Source organism: Sabethes cyaneus, chromosome 3 (genome assembly GCF_943734655.1).
Source record: "Sabethes cyaneus chromosome 3, idSabCyanKW18_F2, whole genome shotgun sequence".
Taxonomy (NCBI): Eukaryota; Metazoa; Arthropoda; class Insecta; order Diptera; family Culicidae; genus Sabethes; species Sabethes cyaneus.
The window spans coordinates 149,256,811-149,271,061 of NC_071355.1; the positions used below are offsets into that span (position 1 = coordinate 149,256,811).

The 14,251-nt window shown below is 39.7% G+C and overlaps 1 protein-coding gene across 2 annotated transcripts in view; it reads left to right on the forward strand.

Moving 5' to 3' along the window:
- Window positions 1-14,251, forward strand: part of LOC128741835 (probable serine/threonine-protein kinase DDB_G0267686) — a 282,954-nt gene that overhangs the window by 44,263 nt on the left and 224,440 nt on the right. The gene's annotated exons all lie outside the window — the stretch shown is intronic.

A 14,251-nucleotide genomic window follows, 5' to 3' on the forward strand; every position in this document is an offset into this window, starting at 1 on the left:
ATGTATGTATGTATGTATGTAAGAATGTATGTATGTATATATGTATGTATATATGTATGTATGTATGTATGTATGTATGTGTGTGTATGTGATCCCAAGCAGCAATGTGAGTTTGATTGTACTCTTATGGTGGTTTTCATGACCAATTTTGGTCTTGAATGTCATCATAAGAGTGTAATAAAACTCAAATTGTTACTTGGGATGACAATTTGCAATTTTTAAATTTGCATTGAAATTCAAGAAAAGATGTTTCTCACTTTTCTGAATCAATTGTCTGAAATTTTTGAAGCCTCTTAGTGGAATACGAAATTTGAAATTAAAGAAAAGAAAAAACTTTTACCGACTAAATCCCACTATTTAATATTTATTCGCAACAGATACGTATACGCTTTGAAATAAGACGCTGTTGAAGCCTGCACGTCGTAGGCGAACTACGTATCTGTTGCAAATAAATATTAAATAATGGGATTCAATCGAAAAGCTTTTTCTTTTCTTTGATTTCAGATTTCAATTGTCATTTTGTTCACTTGCTGTTACTCACAATTGTACACGAAAAGCAAACAGCGAAGAAAAGCAGTTAATTTAAGCATACCTTCATGGTGGTGTATAGGATTAAAAATGAGTTGATTTTTCCAAATAAATTTATACAAATTTCAAACAAATTTTGCGCATCAATAGATGCTCTTTTCAATCAATAGATACTAGAGCTTAGAAATGTTATATGAAAAATAGGAAGTAAACGTTGCACGGTAGTAATTTTGTAAGATTTGTTTTCGTTAATGACATTTTAAAGGACAGATGTCTTATGTCATGTATCATGTTTCAACAAATAAATCAAAACTGACAAGCACTGAAAATCATATCGATCATATTTCCCATTCTCAAGCATGTTTAAGGCGCAGCTTTTGCAACCCTCTTGTTTTCCTAACCCTCCAACATTGTAAAAACGATGCGATCAAGCTAATGACTATCTTTTCATGAAAGTACATTAAAAAAAAGCATAAGTTTTGATTTTCATGCAAAAATAATTATCTGAAGGAGCGCCAGCTAAGAAAAAGTTCAATTTCTCTTTTTCATATCTAATGCTCTATTCAGTTATTTTTTCTAATTCAGATAATTGAAGCCAAAATTGAAGCCAAGCAAACTGATAGTAAAATTTTGAGATTAATCATTTTGTTGTCGATATTCTTTGTCTTCAAAGGCGAAGTATAATAATAATTTTTCTGAACTCTTGTTTTTCAAAGATGCTAACTTTTGAACACATGGTATTAATTAATTATCAAAAAATCTGTTCTGAACACATATTTCATATTGTCAATTCAAAACAAGTTTCCTATGTGGCTCTGAAGCCCGAAAGTTTAGGCCGACCGATTATAAAACTAAATAAGGTATTACAAGTATTTACGCACACAAGGAAAGAAAATTTAATTATTCTACGCAATACGTTGTGAATTTTACTGGCAAATAAGGATTTTGAGGAATACGGAACGGATATTTAAAAATATAGTCAAGTTAATTATACATAGATGTTCCTGAGAAATTAAATGATGATTATTGTGACAGTAGAAAGGCTAGGTCACGCCGCTAGGTGGATTAATTCGGGTTTTTGTATAGAAAAAGATGAAGGGTATTACCCAGTTTTCTAAAAATTCTTTACAAATTTCCGTGTCTGACAGACTGACAAATTTCGAATTATCTTTTGACGGTGGCACGGTTAATATCTAGATAAAGTTAAGTTTGGTTTTTAGGTTTCAGCGTAGTATTTAAACCGGCCTACTGCGTGCAAACTGGATGATTAAAAGCAAAGCCTTGGGGTTAAACATCCTTTCTAAGATTTGACCCATCTTTATCGACAGACTTCACAGCCAGATATTAGAGTACAAGAAAGTTACGGGGCTATTGCAACAATCCTACTGACTCTATCTAGGCGCACTGCCTAGCTGAGATTTCAACATACGACTACTGGTTTCTTAGATCAGCATCGTACCTCGAAACCAACGAACTGACTGATTGCATGTGGTTATTTTAGAAGGTAAGTGCCTGCCACTGTAATAATTAAATTTGTTAGAAATTGTCAAACAATAAAATTTTAAATAATCCGGCATAATCGATCGGCCAGGTAATCGATTATCTAATAATCGGAACATAAAGCAATCGATTAAAAATTAATCGATTATTTTAGCGGATAATCGATTAGTTCGATTAATCGAGAAGTAATCGGACATCACTAGGTGCTGTCAAAGTAATCGTTCACGTAGTATTTGTGGACTATCTGCTGCTAAGCATCGAGGAACTGCTCGACGTAATCATGAGTATTTTTGTCCTTCACGAAATCTGCTTGCGTAGCAGATAGTTCCAAACAATGAGCACTTCATCAGATATGTTTTGTTTCCATACAAGAATATTTGAGCCTATCTGTCCTCCGGCCGGATCTTCAGCTGATGAAACATCTTGCGGATGTCACTTTCAAACCCGACAAGATCTTCCCGGCATTTAACGATTACGGATGGTACGACTGTAAGCAGTTCGGCCCTTTCATTAACTTACAGTTAAGCGACACACCGTTCACATTCGCCGCCGCATCCCATACAAGACGAACTTTATTTTTCTTTGGGTTGACAACGGCGTTCGACACTTTTCCCGATTAGCTCCTCATTCGTCGCTTTATGACAGTAGTCCAGGTACTGCATTATTCGTAGCTTCACTGACGCTTCCAATTGTGGATTCGTTGTCTTTTCATGTACCGCTGCGCCATCGGCAAACTGTCCGGAAAAATGGGGGTTTCTTCCTTGAAAAGCATTCCAGTCATGTAGCTATCGCCGACACGAAGTGTCCTTTCCTCCAAAATCTGCTGTGCCCTTCTGTCATCATCCAATTCTGGCAGCATCTCTACCGAAATACCTTTCTCTTCGAGAGCATACTATGACTTGAGAACATTGTGCAGCTCTTCGTTTGACTACCCGGTATACGAGTGTTGTCCCAATAAACCTTAACCTATGGTTGACCTTTGTGACCAGTAGACCGTCCAACCAAGTTTTGAACGGACCGTTGTCCACTTGACCGATTCGAATAGTGCGAATATCTCGATGTGTTTGAGCTTAATCAGAAGGCTACACGCAATCCGTCCAAGTGTCCATACTTTCCGGCCATGTCAGCATGAATGGTGAAATACTTTCATTAATGATAGCATAGCAAAATGTGGGATTGACAGCAAATGCAAAAGATCGAATTAGAAATGGAGTCGAAAGTCTGAAAGTCACATATTTCAAATCAAATCACAAGTTGTTTTTGTGACGAATCGATCTATCCGTTATTCGATAAACACTACCGCGCTGGTGACAATTTCAAACATCTTGCTGATGACGCTTGTAAAATAGACATTAATAAACTAAGAACTGACGTCCCTATTGAAAAAATTGAACACACCTTTGTTGAGATACCCTCCAGAAACGACTGTAATTATCGATCGTTATCCAGCGTTTTTTTCAGATTTAAATTAGTTTGAACCATTTTCCTGGGCATTTAGCACAATGGTAAGAAATTACACGGATAATTATCGGAAACCCAACGGTAAAGCTCTAAAACTGATATGGCTAACGCTCTGTGTTGTGTCTTTCCAATCAACACACAGCTTTCTTCCTTCGTCTCCTGATTCGGGCTAGCTGGTTTGTTTTTTCTCCCCTCTGTGACAGATTCCGTCGGTTAGATTTCTAAATCGAACAACATAGGCCCGATGTTGCTGCAGAATGCACCGCACGGCGAATGCCACAATAGAAGGTGTAATTATGTACGGCACATTGAATGGATTTCCTCGCCGATCGCCGCCTTTTATCTCCACGTAGTTTATGAGTGATTCCGTAAAAGAGTGCATGACGGTAAATGGTAAGAAAGTGGAGCAATTGATAACATGGACAGTAATGAGAATGACAATTGATGGCTTGAAGTGTGAGATGAATCGTGAGGTATGCTAAGCTAAAGCGAAGTTGAAAACTGAAGCTGCCGATATTATGAGTTAATAAGCAAAAACAAGTTTTCGGAACAACGTAATAAAATTCCTGACGTTTGTGGTTACAAAATTTTAAGTTTTAATTTCGTATCTGTCTTCTCAGTACATACATAACTCTCAAATCTCATCACTTTGAATAATTCAGGGTACTTTATTTCTACGCGTCGCTGGCATCCACTAGAACGGACCAATCGCTGCGGCAATCAACGTTGAAAAAATAAAATTCACAACATTCCGACGACCCCGCGGTTCAACAGATGCCAAAGGTTAACTCACACTGGCGAACCGATCGTGCGGCAGACGCTTGCTGTCAGTCGTCGTTGCGTTAGTTGCGATTCTTCACTATCACATAAGACCGGGAGAGAGACAGTGACTGACTGACTGCCAACGACAACGACAAAACGCAAATCGTTCACCTATTCCTCTACGCGACCTACGTGTTAAATATTAATAGAATCAAGCCGGGTTGAACCGGCAGAGAGTAAAACGACCTCTTCTCTAATTAGGCTTGCTTTGGAGAGGGGCTAGCCCTTTCGTAATGTTCGGCCATATTTATTTATTCATTTATTCATTTATTTATTTATTTATTTTGAGCAGAATTGACCATGTTAGAGCGCAACTTTGAAATTGGTCAGTTTTAGTTTTTATTCGCAAAGGCTGAAACGATTTGATGTTTCTTTGAGTAGTGTTTACGAGTATATTATTACGCTAATTTGATGGTACGAGGACCATGCTCTGTCTTTAGAAAGTAATTGTCAACTATTACCGGATGTTTTTTTGTAATTCCAATCTTACACAGTTTTCCGTTGTCTTTCAATTTAAGGATGTGTTTCCGTCCAACTTCCCATTAGACTGTAAAATCTCATATTACTTGGTCAACGGGGAGGAAGTTCCCATCGATTTTGAGTATGCCAGCGATAGCATCTCTTTGTCCCATCATCATAATCATCGCGCCCCAATAATAGCCACGAAACGTTATACCACCGCACCGTGCTGATAGCTAGCACAGTTTACCGATGACGGTGCCAACAACCCAATACGAACCTCCGGGAAGAGTAGTTCCTTCTCAATTGGAACCAGACGGGCAGACTGGAGCTAGCTTGGAGGAGCGCGATTACCTGCGCACAACAAAAGAAATCGCATCTGTGCGCGCTTCTAGAAACAGAAAAAGTAAAAAAAAAACGGTCCACAGTAGATGGAGGGAGAAGTGCCAGAAGAGGGCAAAAATTACACCTGTTTACCGCGGGAATTCGCGCAACAACTGATCGGTCGGTCGGTCGGTCGGACGGACGGACGGACGGCAGACAATCGACCTGTTAGCCAACGATTGGAGCTTTTTTGGATCCGGAAAGATCTGCGGAGGGGCTTAGCCGAAGATGCGGGGAAAGCAACGAAAATCGGCAAACAAACTTAGCGCGCGGGTAAAACAAATTGAATAAATCGAAGAAATTGAGCGCGCAATTCAGAAATCGAGAGGGCTCGAATACCGAGAGGCGAGAGTCGACCAGCTTTCCAAAGGCCGATGGTAGTGCATAATGGCGTTGGAAGGGCCATTGTTGGATTGGTATAGAGGCTCAAAGAGTGAAATATAAAATTCATTTTATAATTAAATTGTTCAGCTCTCGCATTAGGGTATTAAGTATTCCGATACGGTTCGATATAACTGTTTTCGGTTTCCTCGTGGCCTCCCTTTCGTGGCGTTATTTTGCGTCTGCGATTGGCGATCGTCGTTTCGATACGATGGTGAAGCGTTCCGGAAAGGAGAGGTAACAGAGGAGAAATTGATCGCTTACCCGGCTGCCGACCCCGAAAATATGGTCAGGTGTTTTGGGGAGATTACCGCCGGGCTGTTCAGCGATCTGCGCGCTTTGTGGCTTATTGGTATTCTACCGGTTGAGCGTTGGAGCTGGAATTTCGGTTTCTGTGCGAAATTATTTCACGATGTGGTCAGTGCGTTGACTGGGAAAACAACGGACACGGCCGCAGGCTAAGGGCCGCAGACAGTGTGCCATGAGTCAACACCAAAGTGTGTCTCGACTGTTATTTTCTTAAAAGCTAGTATCTTGTTCTCGAATTAATGCTTTAATGTTACATTTAAAAGCTGTTTATTGGTCGAAAATTTCACTAATTCACATCACATGAATTTTAGAACCAACTGCCTATTGTTCGAAACCACATAACTTTTTTCATGAACATACTCAGGGCATCATTTTTTCGTCGTTTAAAGCATGTATGCGGAAACCGATTGATTTTTGAGTTTATTTTTGGAAGTGAAATATTTTGTGTTGCCAAAAACGAATACTTTTGTTGCCAAAACCGAGGCATGCCAAAATCGAATCTTGCCAAAATCAAATCATGCCAAATTCTAAATCCAACTGTATTTAATTCTCATTTTTTAACCATTGGTGACAATCAAGTACGAAAGTTATAATGTTTGAGAATATTTGGTGTGTAACTCTGGAAAGTTGGAAAAATCGAATTTTTTTGGCATTTTCGAGACGCTTATACCTTCAGAAATGTCATGTCAAAAGAATTTTTAAATATCTGATCATGTTGAAAACTTACGGCAAATACTGTGGAGTCACCTCAAGGGAAGTCCATTGCTGTGCGAAACTTTGAACGCATTTTCCCCGAAACCATGTTTCTTTAGCTGGCGGTACATGTAGGTATCTCAGAATCTAGTAGACCGATTTGGCTGAATTTTTTTTCAGCATGTGAAAATGAATTATCTTAATTGTTACGTACTCGTTTTTTGATATCTAAATTTTTCAATTTTTTATGAGCGTTTAATTGGCGATTTTTGATGAAAAAACACTTTTCTTTTGGTAAAATTGCAGCTATTTTGGTAATTTTTCGAATTTTCAAAAACGGCTACGTAACAATTTAGGTATTAATCTAAAGCTTCGAAATCATCCTTGAAATCCGTTCTACGATACTTCGTTGGTTCTCGGCACGTACCGCCAGTAAGGAACTATTTTCTAGAGGGCATTCACGCGCCCACCTGCCACCAGCTAATAATCACTATTCTGGTATCCAAAAATATACCTTAACCAATAAAACCAAAATACCCCAACACTTAACTATATATAATTCTAGACCCTGAAAAGAATTTACGAAAATCTATTATTTTTCGGTCTTCCAGAGTAGGCTCTCCCTTAAGTGGGCACAATTAAATAATTTCTTACGAGCACCAGATGTTTTACTAGTACAGACGTCACATTGATAATTGTTGGTCTAACTGCAGACAAACCTGTGCTTGATTAGGCGTGGTACACAAATTACGTAAGGCAAAAACTCCGGTTTTTGACTCCCTCCCTCCCCTATGTAACATTAAGTAACGCTTGACATAACCCCCTCCCCCATTAAATTACGTAACGTTAACCAAACCACCACCCCCGTACATCAACATTCAATAAAATCGGCTTAAATAGCATATTTTTTTTAATTTTTAAGAAATTCAACCAAATTAGCAAGATTAGCAAATTAGGATATTAAAAACAATAATCAGGCATCGGCCCATGTTAAGGTGAAATGGCACTGAATCCAAACATGGCCGAAAAAATGGCGCCCATGTGAGGCAATATCCTCACATAGGCGCCATCTATCTGGCCATGTTTAGATTCAGTACCGTTTCACCCACCTTAAGCGGAAATGGTAAAAAACGCAAAGCCATGGATATAAAGGTCGTGTTGAGAACTTGACCCTTCTTTATCGACAGACTTGGCAGCCGGCTATTAGAGAACAGGACAAATTACAATTACGGGGCTAGTGCAACGATCCTACTGGCTCTATAGCAGCACTTCCCAGCCGAGATTCGAACATACGACGGCTTGTTAGGCAAGCATCGTACCCCGAAGCAAAATGGGCAGTCTGAAATGGTCTTCAACCGTAATAGGGTCTTTTACTAATTCCCGTCGTAATAAGGAAAGCCATTCTAATTTTCATCATTTGCTGGATGGATTTAGTGAATACTCCAAAAGTTCTTGTACTGATTTGACTAAAACACACTTACATTCCGATCCGTGAACTTTGAAATCACTGAAAAGCGACTATTAAAGCATATTATTGAAATTACGCAACTGACTTTATTGCTAAAATTCGTCGTACCGTTTTAAAATCCGTCCAACAAAATTTTTCATCGTCCGAACTAAAAATCACAACAATGTTTACGAAGCTTACGCGCATGTATTTGTGTAGGACGGCATGACAAATGTTATTCTACAAAATTTCTGCAGGTCAGGCAAGTTTTTCTGGCTGTAGAATAACGACAATGCCTTGCGTGAGTTATTTTCATTTATGAATGACGGAAATTAAAACGATTAGTCGACATTGTCTTTTTCGTCGCACGAAAAAACGTAGGAAATTTGCCTGGTAGGACTTCTTTAATGATAAAAAGCATTTAAATAGATCTCAGCTCACTTTGATTGATTGCATATGATAGACAACTAACTAAAATATTAGAGAATAACTAGTTTTGCATTGTGTGTCATAAAAATGCTGATATTTTTAATAATTTGTGTTGGATAGGACGGGAATAGGCAATTACGACGATGTAGCAACATACCCTAACTGGAAATTTAGTAAGATTATCTTCATCAGCTGCAAACCATAATTTTGTATCATAATTTTCATTGGTATAAACCGATTCACTGTTTTCCACCTCCAACAAGTCCTTTCCTCATGTGGCAACTGCCTTTTTGGTATTCATAAATTTGTTACGTAACTATTCTTATGACTCCCCCTCCCCCCTATGTATCAACAAGTAACGCTAACTCGACCCCCTCCCTCCTTAGAGGAGACTCTAAGCGTTACGTAATTTGTGTACGAAGCCTTAGTTGTTATCTCGCTTTTAAAAACTTTGTTGAAATCTTCTTTGGAATGATTTACTCTACGATTTCTTCACTCCCCAATCACGGACAATACAACTGATTGCGGTTATAATAAACTAGTTGAGCCCGAATATTTTTAAAATTTTGCGGCTTGGTCCGGTCTGATTTAACCCCGACCATGTGATATCGCGACAAGCAATCTAGTTGAGCAGGCGAGTCGAGCAGTCGAATCAAACAATCGAGTCTAGCAGTTAAGTCGAGCAGTCGAGTGAACAGTCAAGTCGAGCAGTTGAATCGAGTGGTCGAGTCGAGCAGTCAAGTCGAGCAGTTAAATCGAGCAGTCCAGTCGAGCAGTTTAATCGAGCAGTTCAGTCGAGTAGTTCAGTTGAGCAGTTGAATTGAGTAGTCTAGTAGAGCACTTGAGTCAAGCAGTCGAATCGAACGGTTTAGTCAAGCAGTCGGGTCAAGCGGTTAAGTCGAACAGTTGAGTCGAGCAGTTCATTTAGGCGGTCGAGTCGAGCAGTTGAGTCGAGCAGTCGAGTCGAGTAGTCCAGTCGAGCAGTTGAGTCGAGCATTTGAGTCGAGTAGTCCAGTCGAGCAGTTGAATCGAACAGTTAAGTCGAGCTGTCGAATCAAACAGAAGTCAATCAGCTGAGAGCAGTTAAATCAAGTTGTTCAGTCAAGCAGCTCAGCCGAACAGTTGAGTCGAGCAGTCGAGTTGGGCAGTAGAGTTGAGCAGTTTAATTGAGCAGTTGAGTCGAGCGGTCCAGTCTAGCAGTTGAATCGAGTAGTCTAGTCGCGCAATTGAATCGAGCAGTTGAGTTGAGCAGTCTAGTCGAGCAGTGGGGTCAAGCGGTTCAGTCGAGCAGTTAAGTCGAACAGTTGAGTCGAGCAGTTGAATCAAGCAGTTAAGTCGAGTTGTCGAATCAAACAGGTAAGTCAAGCAGTTGAGTCGAGCAGTCGGGTTGAGTGGCTAAGTCGAGTAGACTAATCGAGCTGTTGAATCAAGCTGTCAGTGGAGTCGAGCAATTAAATTGAGTAGTCTAGTCGAGCAGTTGAATCGAGCAATCGGGTTGAGCAGTTGAGTCGAGCAGCCTATTCGAATTGTTCAATCGAGTAGTTGAGTCAAGCAGTTCATTCGAGCAGTCGAGTTGAGCAGTTGAGTCGAGTAGTCCAGTCGAGCAGTGGAATCAAGCAATTGAATCAAGCAGTTGAGTCGACCAGTCGAATCGAACAGTTCAGTCGAGCAGTTCAGTTAAGCAGTCTAGGCGAGCAATCAAATCGAGCAGTCTAGTCGAGCAGTCCAGTCGAGCAGTCTAGTCAACCAGTTGACCAATCGAGCAGTCGACCAGTGAGATGACTGAGAATACAACCCATTGTTACGAAAGCATGACGTACTGTCAGGGACCTGTTTTTAGTTAACGATAAGCCTCTTATGATGTCCTGTCAGAGACCTGGTTTTCGGTACAGACATAAGCCTCTTATATAAATAGAAGAAGATGAGCGCGTAGTTCACGGTAACTCGCGGGTTGTCCCGAATGTTTAACCGAGAAGGGCGGCTTTGTCGCGAGATGTTAACCGTCTATAGTTTTGAGCGCACATGTATTGCTACTAAATAATAATCCGAGTCTATATCGGCATCCCGTAGGGAGCGTACTTTGAGGATGTTCGAGGGAACTGGCCATCGATGGCAATATGGTCGTTTGGGTTTAATGTTCGTTGGTTAGGTGATCTCCAGGTGGCTTTCTGGATATCTTTGCGGGAGAAGTGAGTACTTGTGATCACCAGGCTTTGGAAAGCTGTAAGGTTAATGCGACTCCCTCCCTTCCCCTCTGTCCGGTTGTGTTACAAATCTGAAACCCGGCGGGTACGGGTGCGGGGATCGGGTAAACTTTCCACTACCCGACCATTTCTACCCCCTCCCCATCATAAACTGTGACATAATGTCATTATTGAATGATCCCTATGTTGCCTTACTAGGACCATGTTGCCTTTAATACTTGGCTATATTGGTAATTCTCTTGCAGCTTTTCAATTTTCCACAAATTTATTGGATGTATTTCTGAAAGGAAGCAAAAAGCGAGTTTTTTTGGTTGAAATTTGATTGTATACTGCATTAATCATTTACGGCCAACCCATTTAAAAGATTGATAGTGGATTTTTTTGTACAATTTTGAGTACTCATTTACATTTTTTTCCTTGGCTCAAAATAGCGTGGAACGAGCCTGTAAAAAGTTAGATTCACTCTACCATTAAAACAGAAAAAAGTTTACCTACACGGTGATATTTTAATAAGCTAATTATGTGCCAATGCTTTTCTCATTTCTATATTAATAATGTATCACCACCCCACTGCGGGAAATCACAAACAGAAACAGTTCCAATCAAAGTGGCAAAATTAGGCATGATTTGACAGTAAGCTTCTTTCTCCCCTCAACCCAAAAGATCATAATCAGCTTCCTAATAATGGACAATATCATGTCGACCGTTAATATCAGAAGATCACAGATGAAATCGGTTATTACATGATTATTTTCAATTGATACTTTGATTGCCAACTGGCAAAAAAAAACCCCGAACAAAGCCATTCCCGCTTGAAGGAGCCTCAACTTACCACCGGATTAGTCGGATAAACTGCGGTCTTTACGATTATTAATAGCTGCGAACGGCTGTGGAGCAAAATATGAAAACAAAAATCAATTCAATCGTCCCTCCTGTCGAATGCGTGCGCACAACTGTAGGTGTGCTTGTGCGCCTGTGAGTGTAATCATCGGAATGGAAATGAACGATCTAGTGGTACCGATCATCAACCGACCGATCATCAGGAGAGGAGATCGTTGAACACGCAAGCGCGCTTCGAATGGGATATTGAACGGATAAGTGCGTATCGAGAAGGCTTCTGGACGAACAACGGAAGAGCTACGAATGCGACTTGGAGAGACCAAAGACCGTCAAGTGGAGCATTCAACGGATACCGGCGCTGGTCCGTTCGCACCATTAGGGTCTGATGGGGTGATCCAATATTTCCAATCGTTTTTCATCAGACCTGAACGATCCGCGCACATCGCACATACCGTCGTCGTCGTCGTCGTCTGTCTGCTAGTACCAACACTCCTCCAACGATCGCACATCTGTGGCACAGCATCATGCGCATGATCATCCGAAAAGAAGAAGAACTCCAAATTGATAAATCTAGATGTTTGTTTTGATTGTCTATTTATCGATTGTTCGCCGTCTTCCACTTGCTACTGCTGCAGCACAGGCGCTAGAGGGGCGGAAAAGCTTCGCCTGCTATGCTGCTCAGACATTCCGACAGCAGCAGTTCGCTTACATACTTTGGGGGTCCGCAAGCATCATTATCGTCGTGGCGCTTTCAAATTAGAGCTCTCATACCGCTGCGCTCGCTCTGTCCCCCACAGCTGACAGCGCAACATCGCACCATCGCACCATCGTCATCGGTATGACGGATGACGTGCGTAAAGCTTAGTCGTTGGATAATGATCGACCGTTTTGATTGTGCTCACTAACGGGGAGGCAAATTTTGGCACTCGGAAAACTTACTTGAGCAATATTCGAAAAATTCGGAATAGTTAAAAATTATGGGAATTTTATTCAATTTGTAGCTAAGGCTAGCAGTAAGAATAATAAAAAGTAATATGTTGAGTTCAAAAGTACCTAAAAGTTTTCCAATGAAAAACTCTAAATTATAATGTATCCAGATCAAATAAAAATTGTACACCTAGGTTGATACGAATAGGACTAATGCTGGAAGTGAAATAGACCAAACTATGAATTTTTTAAAGCAGACTAAAATTCCTTGAGTGTGTCAAGCGGGGCGTAATCTGAACCAAATTATTAACATTTTGTCATTGACTGTCAACATGTGATTTTTTTATAAAAAAATCGTTAAAGGTTAGATTGCTTAAAATACAGCCTAGCCATGATCGTCGGCATGAAATGAATATTTTCCAAAAAGTTATTGGCATTTGCTGCAAACTATCCTGAAGCGGGCTTTAACAGTAGCGAGAAAAAGTTCCTTGAAACAACCTTCTGCCACCGAGCAAATTCGTAAGTAGTAGCAAATTAACGATGTTAGAGTACAGAATAGCGCGCTGAACTATTTCACGGCGCGTCGTAAAACTAGGAATTTTATGGTTGAACTTATCGCTTGGAATATATTATTTTAATTGCGAAACATTTCCGCGCTGAACCAGTTCTACATGTCCCTTTGCGATTGACATCAAACCTGCGATATACGTTAACTTAACTTATATGTAGTTCATGAGACACTTAAATATAAATATATTGATATAAGATGACGCTTTACCGAAAGGTAAGTGTGTAAATTCGAAATGTTAAAGGGAAAACTTATAACTCTTTCATTTCTTGCTGAACCAGAAATTGTTCGACGATTTGATTCACGTAGAAGAAAAAATTGTTATCATCATTAAATAGCGAATACTGATCTTGCGGAACTTGCGGACGTTGCGGAAATTTGACAGAAAACCCATGGCAAAACTATCAAATTACCGCAACTTATAAAATCCGTATGCATTGTGACTGGACCTTAAGATCGTTTCCGGTGCGTTTAACGGAAAATTAGTAGTCATTAATTTTTTGTCGGAGAGCCCAATTTCGGAAGCAATTTTAGGGCTCAAAAGTGGAGTTCTGTTTATAAAAATGTATTCAACGCATTCTTCTTGCAATCTGAACACAGCGAATATATTTTCATGCACAGAATTTTTGTTTCAAACAAAAAAACTGCTTTTGAATTAGGCAGAATCGATGACGACCAATTTCACCCAAATAAAGAGTTATCTTGAATACTTAATTGATATTTTCAGCAGGTTTATTTAAAACTAGCTCTATCCAGCGTGCGTCCCCCTTTATCTAATTGAGAGCAATTCGGAGGTGCCCATGCTAATTATTTATAATTACAGCGAAAAAACACTTTTTTGATGTGATAACCTAGATTCACTACAGCGGAAATAACTGGAATGTATGTCCAAAACGCTTAAATGTACCTCTAACGCCATGAGGAGCAACTACGTTATTGATGCTTGTCTTTAATTCAATCTGGCATAATTATTTGAATTTGTTTGAATATTCGCTTACATTTATACACTAATTTGCCACTGTCATCTGTTGCGCTGTTCTGGTTTTAATTTCAACCAAATTTTTTTTTCAAACGTCATACATGTAACCCTTTTCAAGCCGTTCTGTCTTTTTATTTAACGTTCATCTGTAATTTTTTAAATGTTTATTATTTTTTCACAACTTATTAGGTAGTTATGCTTTCTATTCAATATAGTTCGACTAGGTGGAAGTTGTTAATTAGAGTAAAATAGAAACAATTTTTAATATTAGTAAAAAAGCGTGTTGAAAGAAAATTCCACTGTCAGTGCAGTGTATGGCT